Consider the following 21,814-nt stretch of genomic DNA (forward strand, 5'->3'; position numbering starts at 1 on the left):
GGCCCCTCCTTGAGTCTGAATTGTTAGACAGTTCAAGAGCTATTGGCCATGGGGCCAGGCTTTGGCAGGGCTGCTGCTGCTCAGGCCATAATCTCCCTTCCTCTCATTTGTTCTCATTTGCTCCAGCCAGCAGCTCCCATGACAACTCTGTGGCAGCACATCCTTCAAAGGCCAGCAGCCAGATAAACAAACTGGACTACCAGGTACTCCAGCAGCAAGTCTCAGCCAAGGAAGGAAAGACCTTGAGTCCTTATGAGAGGGCAAGAGAAGGCAAAGCTTCCTTCCTCCCTGCACAGTTTTGACCCTTGAAGGTGGTTGCTATCCTAGAGAGGAGCAACCTCTCTAGACCACAGGGCAGCTCTGTGTGATCCCCATGGCCCAGCAGGGAAAAATGATCATAAAGGACAAGCAGAGGAGTGGCTGCTGCCCTCAGGAGCACCCTGGAGGGTCTGGAGGGAGTGATGGACCTGTCTGGACTTGTGCCTAAATCTGCATTGCCATCCCAAAGGTCTTGTCCCCCCTGGGAGGGACATGCAGCTGTCCCTGATGGTGGCACTCGTGTCCTGGCTGGAGATGGAGCTGAGCAGGACTGATGGCTCCCAGGCAGATCTGTAAGACTGAGTGCTGGACTAAACTTGTTTCAATCAGTAACATAAATACGCAGCGTGCTTGGCCCTGGGAAGGTGGGAAATGTGTGGAAGAATAGGCATTAAGGGTATTTGTTGTCACACTGCACACAGATAAAATATTTGGCTTCCCCACCAGCTTAAAGCACATTTAAAGACACTTGAAACTAATTAAACTGGGACAAATATATTTGAACACCCATGCTTTGCAGTAAAAAGGACCTATCCTTCACCAGGGATGAGGCAGAGCACAGCTCAGAGGAATCCCTGGTGCTGACAGGGAGAGCTGCAGAGCTGCACACTGGCACTCCCAGGCTTTTCTCAGCAGGGGGATTTGGATGGTGTGGGGAATACCTCTGATCAAGCCCATTATTCTCCTCATTCCATTATCTAATGGTCCCTGGCTGTGCAGCAGCTGTATAAAGAGTTTGGGGCTGATTTAATTTGCCGGAGATTTCACCTGGCTAGCTGCAAACACAGGGTTGTGATTTCTGTGACATGGCACAGCAGCAGCAGCTGCTCAGCCCCAGCTCTGAGATGGCTCTAGCCCAAAAGAAATATGAGGAGCTCACTTACATCAGTAGCAGTTTTGCTTTGGAAAGAAAATAAATTCAACCAATAAAGCAGGACAAATCCCTCTGACACATGCACAGAAACAGCTGCCTAGGAAAAAAGAGGTGCTGCATGGGATTGTGAAAGAATAGGAAATATTTCCATGGATTGGTAAAGCTAGTCTTCCACTCCTTAAAAGCAAGTCAAATTAAGTCATTCTTGTAGAAAATACTGATATTCTAGGTAACCAAAGCACTTTGGCTGTGTTATTACTGTTCTGACCTCCAAGAGGACTGACACAGAGGCAGAAGTGGACAAATGTGCACCTTTAGTTGCTAATTCTGACCCAGTTACACCCTCTGGAAAGCCAGAAACCCTCCAGGGTGAAGAAATCCCTCTGCTTCCCAGGAGTTAGAAACTCTTCCTCTTTACCCAGCGCTGCCTGGAACCACAGGTCAGAAACGTGTGGATGAAATGCAGACTGAAATGTTCAGAGGCACAGAAAATCCAGTAAACTAGTAAATGGTGAAACAGGAACTGTTTGGCTTAGCAAAACAGGAGGGGAAGCACTCAGTGCTCTGCAAACAAAAGGTTCCTACAGAAAATAAAGTTACAAGTTCATCTGTGGTGGTCTGGGCAAGGAGGGAAGGGCTTGGACTGCAGGAGGGGAAATTCCAAAAGTGTTCTTAATATTTAGGCAAGGGGGAAAAAATGGAGAAGGACTGGAAATTCTTGTGCTTGAGAGACCTGGATACCCCAGGCATAAAAATCTTACATGAACAGTTTAGAAAAGGAACTTTCAGAGGCAGAGCAAGGTGAGTCAATCCTGTCTTTAAACAGAAGGAAAGGCACAGACTTATGGCCTTTCCAACCCAATTTTCTCTAACTCCTGTGACTTCTATTGTTAGTACTTGCCCTGCTAAAATGGAGCAGTTTCTCATCTTCCTCAAACATACTTTGCCAAAGACAGAGCAAGGAAAAAAAGGAATTTTAATTGGAATCTTCTCCACTCACCTCCGGTACATCTCCCACAAAACAGAAAAACAGTTAAGTCATCCCTTCCTAACCACATTCTCCCATGAGGTTTTTGCAGAGAGGAAAAAACCCAGATCCATTAAAAAAAAAGCAATATTGCTTTTTTATTGAAATGAAAAGAACCAAAATAGTTCTTCTCCCCACTGAAAAATAAAGAGGTGAATGGAGAAGCAGCAGACAGGCTTTATGGAGGCATTTATCTCTGAACTCAAGACATCAGTGGTACTAACATTGGAGAAGGACAAGGTCCTGTGTGCTCAACAGCCCAGAGCAGCACTGCAAATTGGGGAAGGCTTTGGAGTGCAGCAGCCTCCTGTAACCAGTGAAAACTCCGGCAGGGTGTGGGGGTGGATTTAGCTGAGCAGAAAGCAATTTCCTTCTCAGGTAAATTCAGCCCAGGTGTTTCTGAGTGCCACAAAATTGGCTCCAGAAAAAAACTCTTAAGAAGCAGCTTCAAGTGGATTATTCAAGCATTTTACATTTATACTACAGTTTGCAACAACAGTAAGGGGGTTTAATATCGTATGTCTTCATTCCAAAAAAAGAGTTGCCAAATTCAAACTGGGGGCCAGATTTTCCTAGAGGAAATCAAGAGATGAGGCTTTTCTGTGGGATCATACTGAAGAAATTCTGAAATTTAATCATGCAAACTCTTTGCAGACATTGACTTTGTGTCTCCATTCTGCAGCTGGCCAAGAAGAATGCTTATAAACTTTTGCATACACACTTACAGTTGGGCATTTTATTTCTAGCTGATCCCACATGAAATCCTTTTTGCAAATATTGATCTGAGAATTCTGGCAAGAAACAAAAGCACCAAATGAGGCAAATGGAACTATAGCAGGGAAAAAAAATAGGAATAGAACTGGAAAGCCACATGAAATTTCATCTGCTCTTTTAAACTGCTCCCAATAAAATTCTTGACTCTGGAAGATATTGAAAATTCACATGCAAGCACAGTCCAGAGTCATCAATCCCAGTATTTTCTGTGCAGAGTCTTGGGCTGTAACATTTTCCTCCTCCCACCCATGTTTTGAGTGGTGAAGCTATCAAACTTCACCTGGTCTTCTCATTCCTTGGCAAAGCCCAGGAAAAAAGCATCAGGGAAGTCAGTCACAAATAGAACCTGCCTTTGTCCTGACAAATCCAGAGGATTTTCCATCACCCCTGGTTCACTGAGTCCCTCTTTCCAGAGGGTTTTGGTACAAGTGCTGAGGAGGCCTTGACAGACACACACCCAGGCTGGGATCTCACAGCATCCCAGAGAGCAGAACCCAGGGAATTCCAAGGACCAGAGCACACCAAGCACTCCTCTTGTTTCCCTCTCATTAATAAAGGTTTTCTAATAAAGGTCACAAGGAAAAAAAAAAGTGCTGCCACTTAAGAAATAAGTTATTAAGAGGAAAGGCTCCAAGAAATCCCTTTGCAGTTTCTCCTGAGGACTCTGAGCTGCCACAGCTGCCCAGATGGATGAGGGACACACCTGAGACAAGAGGCCTCAGGGAAGCACTAGAGGAGCTTTATTCAAGAGAATTGAATGATGCCTTATATAAGAAAATTTGTGATGAGCTGATGGATGAAAAGGGAGGAGTTCAAAACTCAATATCCAAGGTTTTCTTTGGTGTGAAGGTAGTGAGACATTGGCACAGTTGCCCAGAGAAGTTGTAGCTGTCCCATCCCTTGCAGGGCCAGACTGAGAGGGGCTTAGAGCAACCTGGGCCAGTGGAAGAAGCCCTTGCCCTATCCAGGGGGTTGGAACAAGGTGTTCCTTCAGGTCCCTTTCAACCCAAACAATTCTAATATTCTAGGATCACAGGAGAGGCAACTACTCTCTCAGAGCTGGCCAGCAATGTACATCCTCTGAGGCAATGCTCATTCTCTTTGCAACTGCCTCAGGAGATTTTAATTCAACTTTTTCTCCTTTTCACTAGACATGTTCCCAGCTGGAACAAAATAAATTACCCTTAGCTATCCAAATGAAAATTAAAAAGAATCAGTAAGACTTGACTAACATCTTAACACATTCCAAATTTCTTCCAAACCCATATTATCATTCTGAACAGGGCAGTGTAATCAATCCCCTCCTACATTCTTTTCACTGTTCCAAGTAGCCTTTCCCTTTACTTATGGCTGTGGTGTTGCACACTTGCAATCTACCAGAAAAACCTTAAAATAGGAAAACTATTTTTGCTCTTTCCCCCATACTCATCAGGCACAAAAACAGCACCAAAAACAAATCCTGCAAGGTCACCTTATTCATGTGCCCTCAGGCTGGTCTGAATAGTCTGACTCCCTGTTATCCAAAGCTTCAATTTCTGAGAATGGCACTGATTTCAGTGAACCTATTCCCACAGGTTAAGGACAGGCCAGTGAATGACGGCTCCACATACCCAGACCTTCATCCTGAGAAAGCATCAAAGATAGCTGAAATGGTTCCTAATCTAAAAAGATTAGGTTTCTTCTGAAAATAAACTAAGGCAAGTATAAAAATATCCACAAAAATCAGGAGTGGCATGGAACAGGTACAAGCTGCCCATGCACTGTCTCCAAATCAGAACTAAGGGCTATCAGACAAAACCATGAGAACAGCTTCAAAACAATCTAAAGGAGGTGCTTCCACATGAATGTGTATTGGAGCCAAGGAGCTCATTGCTCTGGATGTTGTGCATGACAGAAGTTGACACAGGCTAAAAATTGGAACATTTCTCTGAAGAATAAAGTATAAAAGCAGCCTCCTCTGCTGTGCAAAAGCCCTTCACCACAGACTGCTGGAAGCAAGACTGTTTATAAAACTGCCCCTGTACTTGTATGCTGCTGTAAATGAGACACTGAGCTAGATCCTGCAGGTTTATTCTTACATCCTTATGAGAGTTTTTTGAACGAGGCAAAAGATTGCTGGGAGGAAAAAGAAGGTTAGGAAATAATGCTACTGAATGCTTTCAGTATTCTGCTAAAAGCAGGAGGGAAAGAAGTACTTTTCCAGAAACTTCAATGGAAAAGGGTGCCTACAGTGTTTTATTCCAAAATGCAATCATGCCTCTTGTTCCAGTAGTAACCTTGGTGTCATGCCACGTGCTCCTCATCACAGTTTTGAGTGCAGCTTGCTTTGAAGTGTTACTGTGCCATTCAAAATGCTCTTTATGTGTGTTCTCACACAAATCTGCTGGCTTAGAACACATTTCTGCTCCTCCTAATTCCTGCTTGCCCTAAAATTGAAGAGCTTGGCCCTCTTCTGTGTGTCACCAAGAACACTGATCACAAAGACACAGCTGAGTACCCAGGGAAAACCTTCCTGAAGGAGTCAGATGTTGCACAAGGAGTTTACATTCAGAATTTTGCAAGAATTTTATTGATACAAGTAAGTCACAAGGAAGAGGAGAGCCAGGACAGCTCCCAGATCCCTGGTATTTCTTTGGGATAACAAGCTAGCACAAAACTTGTAAGGAAATATATTTCTAGATACAAGATCAGACATGACTAAGAGATTTTTTGTGTGTGGAAAGTTCTTGCTTATGTAAAAGCATGTTCAGATTTGCAATGGCATGTACAAACCTTATCTAAACTGAGGTGGGCCTGGTGCTACTCTCTATTCTAGAAGAACAGGTCACTGCGGGATGAGCAGGAGCTCCATCCCTCACTACTCATCACTGGGTGCCTCACACACAGAGTGTGAGCCCTTCATGAGGCATTAAAAACAAAGGGAAATAAAACAAATCTACCATTTGGCAACAAAACTTAGGAGAAAGATCTCTCAATTTCATATCAAGGAAAGATTCAGTTACATTTGGATATGGCTCTTGGCAGCAAGTCAAAATTCTGGCCTACTATTTCTCCAAGGCATGGGAAGATGGAAAAAGTTAAATAATCCATGAGACTTCAAATTATATTTTTTACAATTACTGTGGAATTTGGAAGACTTAACCCAAATCTAAGGTGTCCAACTAATACTTCATTTCTAACCACATGTCTGCAACCCTATAAAAACCCTCAACTCCTCCTCTTCTGATTTTCAAATTTATTCATAGGAGAACACTTCAGTCATCCCTGAGCTGTGATTGCCTCTTGGATGGCAGGCAGCACTCAAACTGCTCAGTGCTGGAGGATGCACCCAGATGAGACAGAGCCAGGAGAATCGTACCTGGGCAAAGCAGCCCAAGTCCCCAGAGGCACTTTGGCTGCAACTCTCACTGCCACCCATGGCAGCGTGGCCCTAAGGAGCTGCAGGGAGCAGGGACAGTGCAGCTACTCCAAGCTGGGTTTGTCAGCGTGCAGCAGTGAATGCCCTGTCCTGGGAATGGTCAGTGTGTCCAGTGAATCCAGGAGTGATGCTGGGCAATGGGAACTTCAGCCCCTTGGTGTTTTACTCCTCCTGTCAGCAGCAGCCTCCAGCCAGAGCTGTTGGGACAATCATGGCAGGGACCAGTGCCAGGGCAGCTCTGCAGGGTGGGTGACAGTGCAGAGGCCACCCCAGTGTCCTCAGCAAGTCTGAGCATTGGCATTGTCTGTGTCAGCACACTCCAGCCCTGAGGAACTCACAGCAAGCTGCCAGCCCTGAGAGCCTGAAAAATTCCACTGACAGAACAAAGTGCATAGACAGACATGAAGGGAAGCAAATTATCAGGATTACTATGGTAACAACAGGGAGTGAATGATGACTTCAAGGTCACGACAACATATGCATCTTGTAGGAGCAGCTAATTGTCTGACTCTGCTCACTGACACCACAACAGATTTTTCACTAAATACCTTAGTATTTCAATTTTGCTGCCTCCAGCTACTATTAACATATTTTGCATTCATTCTTTGAATAAATCTCCACTAATGTTTCCAGTTAAAGTTCACAAACATATATTCAATTTATATTTAATGAGACAGTGTGAGTTAAGTAAATGAGTGCTAATTAATTGAAGCATATGTATAGTGGGCTGAGAGGATTAATTAGTTAATGTTTGCAGAGAGCTCTAAAAATTGTGAAAAACTATCTAAACATGAACTGTGCTTTGGAAGAAAGAAGGAGAGTGAGGAGATGAAGAGATGCAGAACATTATATCTAACATTTAATGAACACCTCAAAATCATGCATGGTTTGTCCCCAGTGTTCTCTGCAGTGTGAAACTAGCCACACATTATTTAAAATCTGGTTAAGCAGTTGTTACTTTTCAGTTAGAAGTAAAATGGGCCAAATTCTCCAGTTCTGTCTCCACTGGGACAGCGCCACATAGCATGACTGGCCAAAGGTATCCAGAGTCACTTGACAGGCACCAAGAGGGGACAGCACTGCTCCTCCAAGGGCAGGAGCAGTGTTTGAAGAGATCCCAGTGGTCTCCAGCTAAATGTAAAACACCAATTTCTCTGATGCTCCCACCCATTTCCATGGCACCCAGCAAATCCCTGAGCTGAGCACTGGGGCTCAGCTCCTCTCTGGCTCCAGGGCAGAAATCACCAATGCTCAAACCTGCTGCTGCACCCCCTACACATATCTTCCCTCTCCTCCTTCCTCCTCTCAATGATTTCCACTCCTGGGCACTGTCTGTGTGCTTGGAGTCCTGCCTGGCAGCACGAATGAAGAAAAAGAGCTCTTAGAGCTTTCTAGCACAGTCAGCCACGGGCAGTTTGGTCAGAGTCACCTGCCCTGCTCCCTGGGCTGTGCTGAGACAGCTCAGACCCCGCAGCCCCAAACCTTCCAAATCCACCCAGCCCCAGGGCTGAGTCTGCTCTGCAGGCATCACCTCAGAGAGTGATGGACCCTGAGCCAGAGGCAGCCAAAGCTGCCCCACTTGCAGCTAGCCCACATTCACTAGCCCTCCCCAACACACAAAGGATATCAGGGAATATCTGTGGGCAGACAGCCAGAAAAAATTGTGTTACTTTGGCTTTTGCCAAGGTAGCTCATTTTATACAAAGCTGGAAAGAAGGGGCAGAGCAAAGTCTTTGAGAAGGCGTCTTTAGACAGTGTAATTGATGCAGGGCAGTATAATTGATGGAGGTTTGTATTTTAGAAGAGCTTTCCAGGACAACACACTGGTAAACCTTATGCTCCTGCTAAACAGCCCTAGAAATTAATTTGGCGGTCTGCAAGCATAGAATAAAACAGTCTGCCTGACCTCAAGGTGAGTCTTTCAACCAAAACAGAGCAAGGAATGTGCTTCCCCCTTCACCTCCTGAAAACTTAATAAAATATGATGAAATAAGAGAGCTTACCTGTGACAGGCTGCTCAGCCTGGGCTGTGTCCTCAGCAGGCACTCAATGCACAAGAGCACAAATTTCTTCCCACCTTCATGTGAAGCACTGAATAGGAGGGAAACCCAGCAGAACATCTGTGAGAGGTCCTGCTGGGGCTTAGGTAGCACTCTGGTTTTGTGGCAGCAGCTCCAATGCACAACTTCCCAGGCATTATCCTAGGGAAGGCTGAGAGATCAGAGAAAAGAATGATAAACAATTCTTATATTAATTTGCTGCACCTGTTGTTGTGAACATGTGGAATGTGTTATAGGGATTTGTTTACCAAAGGGTGGTTTCTTATTAGCCAGTGGTGATGATGTTTGGATTGAAGGATCAATTGGGTCCACCTGTATTGTGACTGTCTGTAAGGGCAATGGGTTTCTTAATAAATGAAGGATAATAAAATGATTGATCAGCCTTCTGAGAATCATGGAGCCAATGCTAATCATTACCTGGGGCCTGCAGTGACATGGTACAATATGTCCCATGCAGGGGAGCTCCATAACCAGCACCCAGAATCTTAACCCAATCATGGACCTATTGACCCCTGAAGTCAGGGGAAACCTCCCAGCTCTAACTCCCACAGGATGGAACAGTCTATTAAACAGTTTCTGGGCTGCTGTGATCTACCTCAAAAGCCCAGACCCAAAGCAACATATCCCTGGAAAGATTTGTGTTGTGGGTTATAAATTCCAACAAATGGCAGCCTCACCTCCTGCCTGCTGCAGAGAAAGGCAGCTCAGTGCACAGGTGAGGAAAAGCTCCTGCAGCTTGTCTGGGTACAATTCTGCAGCAGTACCAAGGAGGAGGAAGGCTCTTGGGTGGCAGGGGCAGAGAAAGCAGAAAGCTCAGTAGGCAGATGCAAGGATGCCTGGAGAACAGAGCAGCACAGGACAGATTCATTTCTAGAGTTGAAACATTTCTAGAATTGAAACCCAGTCTGCCACTGGGTTTCATTTTCCCCCCAAAAGGGCTAATGACCTGCTTGCAGGATGTTTCTTCTCTCCCACCAGCCACCCTGCTAACTTGAGGGGCTCTCTGGGCAGCGTCCCCCAAGAAAACATCCCTGTAAGCACATGCCTCCAATGCCAGCTGCTGCCAGCATGCCTGGTGTGCTGCCCAGAGGAGAACCATGTCTTCTTCCAGGAGAATAATCCTCATTTGTTCAGTAGACTTGGGAGGGTCTCAGTGGTAAGGAATGCTGCATGATTTATTCAGCAGTGCCTTTCTCCTGGAAGGACATAAGCCATTCTCTTAGGAGACCTACAAAAATCACATTAACACTAATGTGTTCTTTGATGATTAGAGAGTTTCCCTGGCAACACTCCATCAGAGCAGGCTGGCAAAATATATTGTCATAATTGGGGATAGACTTTTCCCCCTTTTGCATTACCAAGTAATCCAGCTGAAGGACTCCAACTGGATTCTTCCACATATGGTGCCTATTTTCAAATAAAACCATCTCCTCTGAGATTATGGGAGAAGCAACTTTTCAGGAATTTCCCCACACTGTCAGTGGTGTGCTCATGTGGTTTTTTTTTAACACAAAGCAAGAACTGGATCTCCCATCTGTTGCTCCACGGCTCATGCAACATTTAGCTGAGTGTTTTGTATTAATGATGATCACCATTAATAAAACAGTTTGTAGATTAGGAATTTATACCACCTTTATAATTAATAGGAGCTTCTTGCTAAATCTCCTCTATGGTACTTTCTGTTCTAAATTCTCAAAGCACTTTCTCTTCCTACCTAGATCCACTGGCAGGCCATAATCTACCATGGGGGACTGGCTCAGCTTCTAATTGGGGAAAAAATGGAGACATGGCAGGGCACCAGCTGGTGCAGCTACTGCAGGAAATCACAGCCATCAGACTTAATGAGAGAGACCACAGCAGCTATTAGAGGAGCTGTTGCACCAAACATCAGTAGAATTTCTATGTTCTTCAGTAGATAAGTGCAGTCAAAACCTCAAACATTTGCTAGAAGCATTGATTAAGTTTGCAAGCAGCAGCACCCACTCGGGGATACCAACCTGACCATAATTATCTGTGTGACTAAGTCCTGACAAACACTTCCCTGGGAGAAGATAAGAGGTTTTAGGAACTGATACCTGCCAAGACCTGCTCCATATTCCCAGTCTGGTTACTGAGAAAATTCAAGCAGTTTCAAGCCTCAAAGAAAACTTGAGGCAATCACTGGTGAAATGACAAAGCCTTCATCTCTCCCCAGAAGTTGGACTTGAAGTCTAATAATGGGTCCTGAAGAAACAGAGAGCATAAATTATTTCTGTTAAAAGTAGAGAATTAAAGTTATGTTAATAGAAGTCATTTAGCCATCTGATCAGTCTCCCAGCAATTGCATAAATTACTGACAGAACAAGGAGTTTCAACCAGAGCATTATTTCATGGACAGACCCTGACTGATTTCCAGGCAAGCAGTAACAAGCACTGTGGAGGGAGCTGCTCTATCCTCAGATGAATGGAATTAATAAGACACAGAAAGCTGTTTAATAAACAAAGTCCCCTTTTTCTCCTGTGAGCTGCACAGGAACAGAGTATGTGAACAGGGAAGCATTTGCTCCTTCTCTGGATTTCCCAGACCGTCTCCTCCTCAAGCCTTTGCCACTCACTTTAAGCCCATCACTTGTAAGCCCCAGGTGCTTTGATCTGCAGCAGAGAGCCCATGGCACTGCTGACACCTCCTGAGAGGGTTTGTCACCTCTGTAAATCCACGTGCTCCACTCAAGGCAGGGTTTTGTCTGGTCTCTCTCTGCCTCCGGGGACAGAATGGCAGGGTTCTGGTTTAAATCCGTTATTCCCCTCTAAGACTCAGCCATTTGTAGCTCATAAATTGCAGTTTAGCAGATAGATTGAGATGTTCAAGTTTATCTTCCCACACAAGTAACAGCAAATTGTAGTGCGAGCCCTGTGTGCAATTTTGCTGGAGTGCCCTGAGGCTGGGAAGTGGCTCAGGGAAGCTGTTTTGCTGGAGATGAGCACTTTCCTAGGCACCATCTTTCCAACACAAAGCTCTTCTCCCTCTGAAGTGGCTCTGGGAAAAGTGATGGATACACTGCAGGCAGAAGCTCTGTAAATGGCCCAAACTGAAACCAGTGAGCTAAAACTGCTTGTTTGAGAAAAACATCTCAGAACTTCTTAGTGAGATGGAAAAAAGGTCATTGGACTTGTTTTAATTGTGCCTAAAAAGGTTCTGTACATTCCCAGGGAACAGCAACAGTCCTGCTGAATCACCACGAGGAAAAGCCTGTATCTAGGCAGATCTGGCTTTGCAGACAAGAAGCTTCAAATTCCTTAGGACTGGAAGGATTTGGAAGAAGAGCCAGCTGTGCACACATGTACCACAGGAGAGCTGGATCCTCCAGCCAGTATCACAGTGAAGTTTATCACCGTGGGCTGAAAGGAGTATGGGAAACTTCTCCTGAGGCACTTCCATGTGGAACCATGGCTGCAATCACATTCAGTTTATCTATAAGTGCCTGAAGCAATCTCAGGCCCAGCCATGTCTCCACAGCTGAAGGCACAGACATAGCACAGTCTGGCTGATATCACAGCAAAGGTAATCTAGATTTTAATAAGATATAAACTGAAGACTTGTGGCAAATGTTGTTTTTAGGGCCGTGGTGGTGTCAGAGTGGAAGGAGCATTTCTGTCCCCCCTGAGCTCTCAGTCTGTGCCAGTGTCATGGGGTGACCAGTCCCAGAGGACAGACTGGCACACCTGCAAGGCCACAGGAACACCTCAGGTCTCCTTGTGACCCCACAGAGCTGGGTTTGCTGTTTGTGTCAGCACACAGCAATTCCCCCATGCAGGACCCCACCAGGCACTGGTGAGGATTTTGGCCTCATATCTGCTAAGCCTCATCTTCTGCAGGGAGACACCACAACAGTCTGGCACCTTGGCCCCCTCTGCCTCTGCATTTCTGGGGAAAGCAGAGGGAGATGGGGCTGCCAAGGTTTCTGTGGCAGGTTCCAGACCTACAGCACTGGTGGGTGCAGGACCTCACCAGCTCCCTGTGGAAACTGGCCACCCAAATCTTCCTGGTTTTCCAATTGTCTGCAAATGTGCAGCTCATTACCAGGAACAAGCAGGGAAGGGGAACGGCACAGTGCTCTGTCAAAGGCTCATCTCTGAGGAGCAAACTCACCACTGCTGCTGCTTCCATCCAGCTCCAGCATGACCTCTGTCATTTACCACAGTTCTCCACAACCCACAGAGACATCAAGTGGCCAAAGAATCCAGTTGCACATACTGAGCAGACTGCAGATTTGCTGAGGAAGGTCTGGGAGGAGAGTGGAACATCTGAGCTTAAGCAAATTTGGGCCATTCACTGACCCAGTTCATTGTCCCATTCACTGGCCAATCCAGCAAGGATTATTTTCCCCACATTTTTACTCAAATTTTACTAATTTCATTTTACTTTTCCTTTCTATAAGCCTAGTAAAAACATGCATTAAAAAAAAAAAAAAGAAACCAAATAAAACCACCCAGAATACACACAAAAAACCCCACCAAACAAAACAAATAGAAAAGAAACTGGGTGATCCCTGGAGAGTGAGTGTACACACCCAGCAGTCCACACCAACACTGCCCCTTCAGGGTGTGTGGCAAAGCCCCTCAACAGAACAATCTGCAAAAGGAGACCCTGGCACTGGGACCTGTGCTCAGGCAAGAGAGGCATCACAGTAAAATTGTGCAAATTTATTTCCTGGAGTCTGCCCTCCCTCTCCTTCTCCCTGTATAAAGTAAATTGGCTACTATTTTTTGGGAGGGTTTGTCTGGGGGTTTTCCCCCCTGAATCCCTGATGTGATGTTATCAGCAACAGAAAGCAGAACAGAATAGAAGGGAGATATCTTTCTCTCAGAGCTGGAGAAAAAAAAATTTCAAAGCTAATCCTAGACCAAAATTCACATCATTTGCTCCTTTCTACACCTTCCCCTCTGGCTGGGGACCTTGGCAGGACATCGAGGAGCCCCAGAGGTGCTGATAGGTACCACTAGTAGCTGATGGTGTTGTCAGGAGCCTGCCAGTACCTTCTGGGAACCAACTAATTAAATCTTGTATTAAATCAGTTGTTTCAATCTCACACCAGAAGCTAGAAGAGGGTGAGGAATTTATGGGACAAGTGTCCTGTGCAGGTGTCAGAGGTGAAGGACAGTCACAGCTTTTGCAGGCCAGCCTTACAGGTGTCCTGTGCTTCAGCTCTGAAACACCACAACAGGGTCTCTGCTCCCAGCAGTGGTATTTCAGAAGAGACTTCTGCTTTCCCACTCCCAAACAACTCCCATCACAGTGTGCCAAAGAGCTGAGACCAAGTTTTCAGTTTCCTAGAGGGAACAAGAAGGAAGAGTCCTGGGACAGAGACCATGGGCTCTGAGCAGAGAGGCCAGGCTGGAGGCTGAGGAGATCTGTCCCCAGCCACAGAGCAGAGGAGAAGCCGTGTCCCAGGACCCACCAAGGACCTGGCTGGGTCAGCTCTGTCTCCATGCTGCTGTGAGCTTGCCAGTGTAAGAGGAGAGCATGTGTGATGGGATTGTTACAGAAAACCTGGGTTAACCTGCCAAGAGACCCGTGTTCCACACTGAGGTTCAGGCACTCATTTGAACCAGCAGCCCTTGCAGTCCTGAAACGTTAAATCATGAAAAATTCCCCCTAAGACACACCTTCACTTCTCCTTCTCCCACTGCAGCCTGTGGAGGTTTAATACCCAACTCAAATTCAGCTGCCTGGCTCTGGGGAGAATCAAATGTGCATTGCTTCCTTCCTGAGAGCAGAACATGAAAATCTATTTTCCTTCACTACTGTGGTTTCTCCTGTTGAGCACCCAAGCAATGCCTAAGATGCCTCTGCAAAATTTCACTAAAGCTCACCTGTTGTAGGTTCAAAGGGTGGAGGAGCACTGAGAGAGTTTCAGCTCAAACCACAGGAAGCCAGGAAGGGATAAAGGAATATCCCAAGAGAATTTCCACAGAGGAGAGTTCCTCCAGGTCCAACCAGTGCCTCCACAGTAGCTAGACAATAACTGTGTTTGACAGAGCCAAGCTGGTTTTACTGCACTTTAGGTGTCTGTCGAGGAAGGGGACCAGGACACCAGGTGGTTCATCACAGGTCCTGTTTATTGAAGAAAATATCAAACACTTATACAGCAAATAATAAGCTTATGAATATTCTGTAAGCCAAGCAGTCTATTGGTTAAACTATACCATGAACTCTTCCTCATTCCTTAGGGGTTACATCTCTCTTTTCTCATGTCTCTTTCACTATTTGTTATCATGCTACAGCTAGGTCCAAGGACACACTATCTAGCAGGTGCAGGACTTGGAATTAGCCTCGGTTTTGTACTTTTCCAGTCTCTAGTCAGCTAAATTCCCAACAGGTGTCCTCTCTGGGGAGACCAGAGCTTCCCAGGGCTCCCAGCAGTGCCCTTTCATACATGTTTGAAAATAACGTCCAGATCAACCCTTTCCAGCTGGATTTGTCTCCCCAGTTCAGGTTTAGGAGCTGTGCAGTCTGTAAGAACTGACACTGCTGCAGTCTGAGCTGCATGAGGAAATTCCAATTTAAAATGCCAAGTTTGTTTGCCATTTCCCTCAGTTCAGCCCAGGTTCCAGGAATGCAGCTGGGATAGACACCACCCAAGGCTGTTCCCTCTTCTGGCAGTGGCACCTCTCTGAAACTGCCCCTGTTTTCTGTAAGCCAGGACAGAACTGCACAGAGCCGCTCCAGCCTTGTGGATGTCAGACAGACAACTCTATTAAACCCAAAGGACAATGGTCCTTCCTGTGTTTCAGATTGGTCTAAAACTGTGCTATAGGGGACAATTAATCTCCAGAATCAATGTTTTGTCAGGAGGCTACATTTCAGTTGTCTCAGGAATGGTGGTGCTGGGCTGGTAATGCCTGTCTGATGAGGCAGCCTTTGAATTGACTGCCCAAGAGAACACTTCTTATTAATAACTTTGTCACCAACCACAGGCGCTTTTTGTGACTTTGAGAAAACATGTTGGTTTATTTACTGTGTGAAAAACTCACCCTGTCAGGAGTCAGAAGATTTGCTTTGGGTTTTCATTGCATTGTGAGACAGGGCGTATTTTAAATAAGATATTCCCTTTTCCCCAGGAAAACAAAGCACACCCCTCAGTTTCTTCTAGAAAAAAAAAAACCACAATAAAAATGCTCTTTTTTCTTTCCTTTCCATTTGTGGCCTTTCCCCCCATGCCCCACTCCATAGTAATCCTGATTTCCCTGCATTTCCCTCTGATTATTTATCCATACAGTTGTGTGCTGTCTGCCTGCTGTGTTTGGCCCCCAGGCTCTCTCCTTGCCACCATCCAGAGGGACACAGCTCCCAAAAGATCCTTGGAACCCTCATAAGCACCAACTTCATCCATGCAATGAAGGTGAGGCTCCCCAGTACTGCCCATCTAGCCAGTGCTGAGCTTGGCTCCTACAGCCTGAACATTTCAGGGCTTAATCCAGTGACTGTCAATGCCTGGGTCACTGCAGAGGCAGGACAGAGCCAGGGCTCCCTTTTTCCAAAGGGACACCACTTCCCTTTCCCCCTTGCACAACCTCCCTTGGCCTGGGAGCTCAGCTCATCCAGGAGCAGCAGGGCCTGGAGAGCAGAGTGATGCCAGAGCAATCCTGTGTAGCCAGCACACTCTCCTGGCTCAGTGGAGACATGGCTCTGCATCTCGGAGTGCAGGCAGAGGAAAGCCCAGCGTTCCAGCTGCCCAGCCTCTCCTCTGTGGCTGCAGATGCTGCTGTGCTCATGCACAGGGTGCTGCCTGGAGCGCGTCTGGGTCCCTGGAGCCAACGTCAGCCTGGGCCAGGCACATCCCACACACATTTCCTGAGCAATAGTCCAAAGTGTGTCAATGCACTGACCTCCTAATTCATGCTTCTGAACCCCCAGATTTCCCCAGGAGAGCTCTGCTGTTGTGTTTCACACACCTTGCTTGGCACCAGGCTCCTCTCACTGGTACCATCAACCTTGCCAACACTGAATTCCACTGAATGGAAGATGGCCCCAGATCTCCCATTTTCTGCTACTTCTGTCCTTCCTGTGGAGGAATCCCCAGTGTTTCAGGAAATTTGGCTCTTCAGGAGCTACTTTTCACTAGCAGAAGGTTACTAATGAATTGAATTGCCTTTAAGTCCCTGCATGTTCTTTATTTCCAGCTTACCCAGCTAAAGCTTATTTGATTTCAAAGATAATCCAATAAGCATCAGTTAATAAAATTAACTCTGCAAGGATTGGATTTCCCTAGTGCATGAGACAGATTAAGGCACAGGCCAAAAGGGAAACAGAGCTGAAACTTCTGTTATAAAAAGGCATTTTTGTTAATTCCTGTACATTTTCCTTTGTGCAAGTGAAGGTTCAAAGGACTCCTGCCCTGCAGAAGGCCAGGCCAACACTGTCTGTGGGTGAATAAATCCCCCCCAGGTGTTGAAACAGGCACTGCACAGGTCCTGAAAAACTCAGCTTGTCCAGGCTGGTCCTGCAGGCCCTGAGAAGCAGGAATGATGCTGCAGAAATTACAAACAAGGCAGACCTGCCAGGTCCCACTCACTGTTACAGGCTCTGCTGTCCCCAGGTTCACTCTGAGCCCTGCCCAGCCCAGCCAGGCTGGAGCACACCATGATTATCCTGAGGAAGGAAACAAACGGGAGGAACTTTCAGGAGCAGAATGGAAAATGCAGTATCCTTCCAGGTGAGGACAGCAGTGTCTGCAAGACCTGTAGCAGTGCTCCTTTGCATCCGTAACATCTGTATTGCTGCTTGCATTACCTGATCACAGCTGGAAGAACTCATGAAGACCAAACTGAGCTTTCCATAAGCCCTGAAAACAAGGGTTTGGTAAAAGCTCTCTGCTGTCCAAATGTGCTCCTGAATGATTAGCACCAGATTAACCACAGAACCATTTTCCTACCACAGCCAGTGTACTTTTGAGACAGTTCACTCTAAATGGCTGAAGGCAAAACCATCACAAGGACTCTCCTGGGCTGCTGCAGGATTCCCAGAGCAGGTTGGCTTCTGAGCACTAAAACAGGAGTAATCCCTTCAGTGACCCCAAGTACATTCTCAGGCACAAAACATACTTTGACACTTCAATTCACATATCATGAAAACACCATTTATGTCAAGAAAAAAAAAAAAAAAAAAGGAGCAAGATGCTTAGTTACAAGGAAATGCCATTTACCAGTAGTCTGGGCTTGCTGCAAGCCTGAGCTCAGCCCATGAAAAATTAAAGGCAACAGAGACCTCTAATGCATCACATATCAGGAGAACCATTAAATAATCAGTCAGCATCCAGTTTTATAGGCATTTTGGGCATAATTCAATCTCAATTCATTTTAGATCATTTCCTTAATGAAGTAATGCACTGGACATAAATATTTCAGTGCAACTCTCCAATGCTCTTTAAGCAGTAAGCAGCTCTCAGTAACACAGAACCCAATTAAGCTGTACAGGATAAAAACTGACATATAAAAAAACTAAAGAAGGACTAGATGCAGGAATCTAGATGCAGGAATAGTGATGTGCCTAAGTACACAAGACTCTGGCATATAGATACAGCTGTGTTCCTGAAGAGCCATTAAAGATAACAAACAAAATCAGAACAGAAGAAAAATCTGGGGTTGTTAAGATGCTATTCTACAGCTAGATTTCCTCTCCCTTACATGTGCACCTCAAGCAGTTTGAGGTAAGGATTGCTTTTCTCTTTCAGGTTTGGACAGCACCAGCACAGTGGGATGGGTGTTTTGAAGGGAATTTCCCAGTGATGCGTTTCCTGCCTCCAATGCTCAGCAAAAAGGGAATGGGTGAGTAAGAAGCAGGTTTCCTTCAGTGCTTTTTCCTGTCACTCACAGCACTAAGTGATAGTTTTGCTACAGAACATCTCTCTTCCACAGGTTATGGTAAAATTGGTTTAAATTTAAAATTGATTTAAAATACTTACTAGGAGGTTACTAGAGCAGCCATGTCCCAGCCCATGACCCCCCTGCACTGCAGGACAGCCACTCCTGTCCCCTTTGGAGGGGAGGGGAGGCTGCCAGGGCAAGTTCTCAGACAGGGTGTTTGGCACATGGGGCCCAGTACAGCCCTGCAGAGGTGCCACACATCCAAAAGTCACTGAAGGCTTCAAAGCTGCAGCCACAGGCGTCTCTGGGATTCACACCACAGTATGATAAGTCTTCAAAACAGAAAGCACTGCAAGTCCAAGAAAACCTTTTACTGCCTTTGAACCACAGGCTGAAGAATTTCACACCAAAAGTTACAACAAACACGGGGGAGGTAAGCTAGGGAATTAATTTTAGCATGTAAGAGTCAATTTTGAATCCTCTGAAGAGTAAACAAATACACTTCACAACAAAAGGAGAGAAAAGCTTAAATCCATCAGGAGGACGGGAAAGAGTCTTTCCAAGTGTGAAAAAGCCCATTCCCAGGAGAGCAAGCTGGGAAGGTGATGAAAGGGAGGAGTCGCTGGTGGAGACTGGCTCCGGCTGGAGCTGGGTGTGAGTGCTCGTGTTATTTGTCAAGCAGAACTCCCTGTTCTTTGGGGACTTTTGACTCCATGTATTGCTTTAAAACTTGTCAAATTGTCTTTTTTTCTCCCCATAATGTCCTAGTAGCTGATGTGTGTATTGGTGGTGAGCAGCATTCCTGTGGCTGCCACCCCAGCTCTGAGGTCATGGCATCCCAACTCACAGCTCGTCACACTGTGAGCCTGCCCTGGGCCTGAGGAGGAGCCCAGGGAAAGTTCTGCCCCTGCTCTTCCCTGGATTGCACTGTGTGCTGGCAAAGGGCCTTCTATCACTTCCATTCTGCTAACTTTTTAAGAGTTTCTGGGTGTTTGGCTTTGCCACATATTCAACAATATTAAAATCCCCATTTTCCTGCACAGTTTCTGTAATGAAATAAACAGAAAGTGTTCAATACTGCAAATAAGAAAATTGCTTAAATACTGCCCTGCAAGCTCTCAATGCTTTAGGCGCCAATGGCTGCTACCACGCATGCTGCCAAATGATATATGTAAAACAAATTTAAAGGAACACAGGGCTCCAAAGAGTGCTGGTCAGCCTGGAGAGGAGCCCTCTGTGCTGTCAGTTCCCAGCTGCAGGGTGTGGACAGGCAGAGTGGCTGCCCAAAGTGAGCTCTGTCTGTGAGCAGCCTGCACAGCCCTGCAGGGAACAGCTGCCCCATCCAGCTGCTCAAGGGATGCTCAGCCCAGCAGGGTTCCACTTCTGGGGGGTTCAAATGCCTTCATCCAATACAACCTCCTTGCACTTTTTGTTCTTTACCCTGAGGACTTTTCAGGACTAAAGCACCATCGACCTGTCTGCTCTGGGTTTATTCCTCTCTCTGCACACCCCAGAAGCGTGGGCTGCATTTCCCTGTGCCCCTCTGGTCTGATTAGGAGGCACATCTGTGAGAGGGGAGCCTATGAGGGAGAACACATCTGTGTGCTGGGGCTGTCAGCACCCAAAATCCCAGCCCCTGGGTGCAGGTGGGTGTCCCTAAACCCACACACAGGTGCCTCTTCCTAGACCTACAGATTGGTGGCTGTCCCTGGGTTCAGGTGTGTGCCCCTAAACACACACACAGGTGTCTGTCCCTGGGTGCCGATGCAGCGCTGCCTCCGCTGAGCTCCTGCCCATCCTTTCCTTTCTGGCCACTAGAGAGAGCCCTGGGATAGAACTGGATATGCTGCTGGAACATCCCGGGCAAAAATAAAATAATCACTTAAAACCAGAATAAAGCATTTTTCCACCTTCCTATTTTTTCCCCCCCAAATTGTTAAATTTTATATTTATTAATCCAAATTGATTTTCAACTTTAATTTTTAATTAGCTCTTAATTTCTTAAGGGACAGCTGGATTAAACTGCCAAATATCGCTTGTTAAGGATATTTGGGAGAAAAAAAAAATCTCACGAGGAAGGACTGGGCTGCACACCAGGGCTGACACTAAAACTGAGTAAAGTTCACTCATGTGAGAAATGCCAAGGTTGTTAATGCACCCAGTAAGTGTGGGGTAGAGGTATCAAAGCATTTCCCTGGGAGTTTGGGAGTGCAGAGGTATCAGTGTGAGCTCTGGTGGAGTTCTATCTGAAGGGAAAATCACTTTTTTTTTGCCACACAATATTTGATGTTTGCCTTGCTGCCAGGCTGGGTTGGAATGCTGCAGCCCTGAGCTCTGCTCACACAGCTCCCACTTTGGGGCTGGCTCCAAACCTGCACAGAGCAATGCTCTGCACACCTCGAGGTGATCAGCACTGACCTCAGTCTGGGCTCTGTGGCACCAAGGAATACAATTAAGGGAATAAAGCCTCCATCTTCCTGCCTGGCTTTGTACTGCCTTTATAGTCCAGTAACCCACTAAAATGGTGACCACACTTAAATTTGTTGTTGTTTTATTTCTGCAAGAACTGCCAACACTTTTAGGTTTAGATTTAAAACTTTTAAGTTTTAGATTTTTAGGTTTAGTAGCTCATTTTGAATGTTTTCTGTTCAAAATTCAGGTGGGCTGGACTGGGTCACAAGGTTTGGCCATCCATATGGTGACATTTTCCTTTGGTCCTGGGGACTTTCTCTCCTCTTCTCCCAGGGAACATGTGCTCTATTTGCACAGCTGAACTGCATGAAATTAGGAGAATATATAGAGAAACAAAAGTTTTCAGCTGAGCACAAAGTGACTTCTAAATTACAGCTGGTGCTGGGGTCCTGTCAAGCAGGACATCCGGACTTCAAGCAGACACCTTCCCAAGCCGAGCTACCACTGCATCCCACAGAAAGGCAAACCACCTCTTCTTGGCTTACCTGCTTCCAACAGGAGCCTCTGCTATCAGCCTGGGCCCACAGTGGTTTGGTATTTTGAGGAAACAGAAAACAGCAGGGCCAGCAGGGTCTGCTTTGGCTGGCTGTCCCAACATCCTTGTGGATGAGACAAGCTGGCATTAAGGTGCACCTTTGCACAGCTGGTTTAATCCTGGCATCAGGAGAGCTGGCTTAGCTTCCCAATGGAGCTGCAGAACCTGGCTTTCTGTTCCTGTTAGGCCATTCCAGTTTTCTCCAGCAGACACAGACCTGCCCATGCCAGAGGCCTGCACTGCTACTCGTGGTCCCTGTTATCCCCATGGGATGCTAACAGGACACAGCTGCTGTCAGATGTGCAGTCAGGGACACCCTGAAACAGCTGTGGGTCATCTCTGCCTCAGGTGTGGCAGCAATGCATCCCTCTGCTCTTATGGGATGCTCCTTTGTAACTCAGGTGTGGCAGCAGTGCATCCTTTCTTCCTGTGGGATGCTTGGCATGGACTCTTCCAGGTTCCCTGTGGCAGCAGTGTCAGTCCTGTCTGT

General features: G+C 46.3%; 2 long non-coding RNA genes across 2 annotated transcripts in view; both read right to left on the reverse strand.

The window, feature by feature from the left end:
- LOC135451493 (uncharacterized) overlaps positions 1-9,259 on the reverse strand; it is a 140,467-nt gene extending 131,208 nt beyond the window's left edge. Inside the window, exons 1-2 of the long non-coding RNA XR_010441342.1 lie at positions 9,149-9,259; positions 8,415-8,622 (exon numbers count right to left, since the gene is read on the reverse strand). This is a non-coding gene — a long non-coding RNA (uncharacterized LOC135451493). The remainder of the gene's footprint in view (positions 1-8,414; positions 8,623-9,148) is intronic.
- Positions 9,260-12,611: 3,352 nt separating this feature from the next.
- LOC135451936 (uncharacterized) lies at positions 12,612-21,521 on the reverse strand. The gene is made up of 3 exons (XR_010441485.1): positions 21,275-21,521; positions 14,325-14,565; positions 12,612-12,735 (listed from the first exon to the last, which is right to left on the reverse strand). It is a non-coding gene; the product is annotated as an uncharacterized LOC135451936 (long non-coding RNA).
- Positions 21,522-21,814: the final 293 nt, after the last annotated feature.

The sequence above is a fragment of the Zonotrichia leucophrys genome, chromosome 9 (genome assembly GCF_028769735.1).
Source record: "Zonotrichia leucophrys gambelii isolate GWCS_2022_RI chromosome 9, RI_Zleu_2.0, whole genome shotgun sequence".
Taxonomy (NCBI): Eukaryota; Metazoa; Chordata; class Aves; order Passeriformes; family Passerellidae; genus Zonotrichia; species Zonotrichia leucophrys.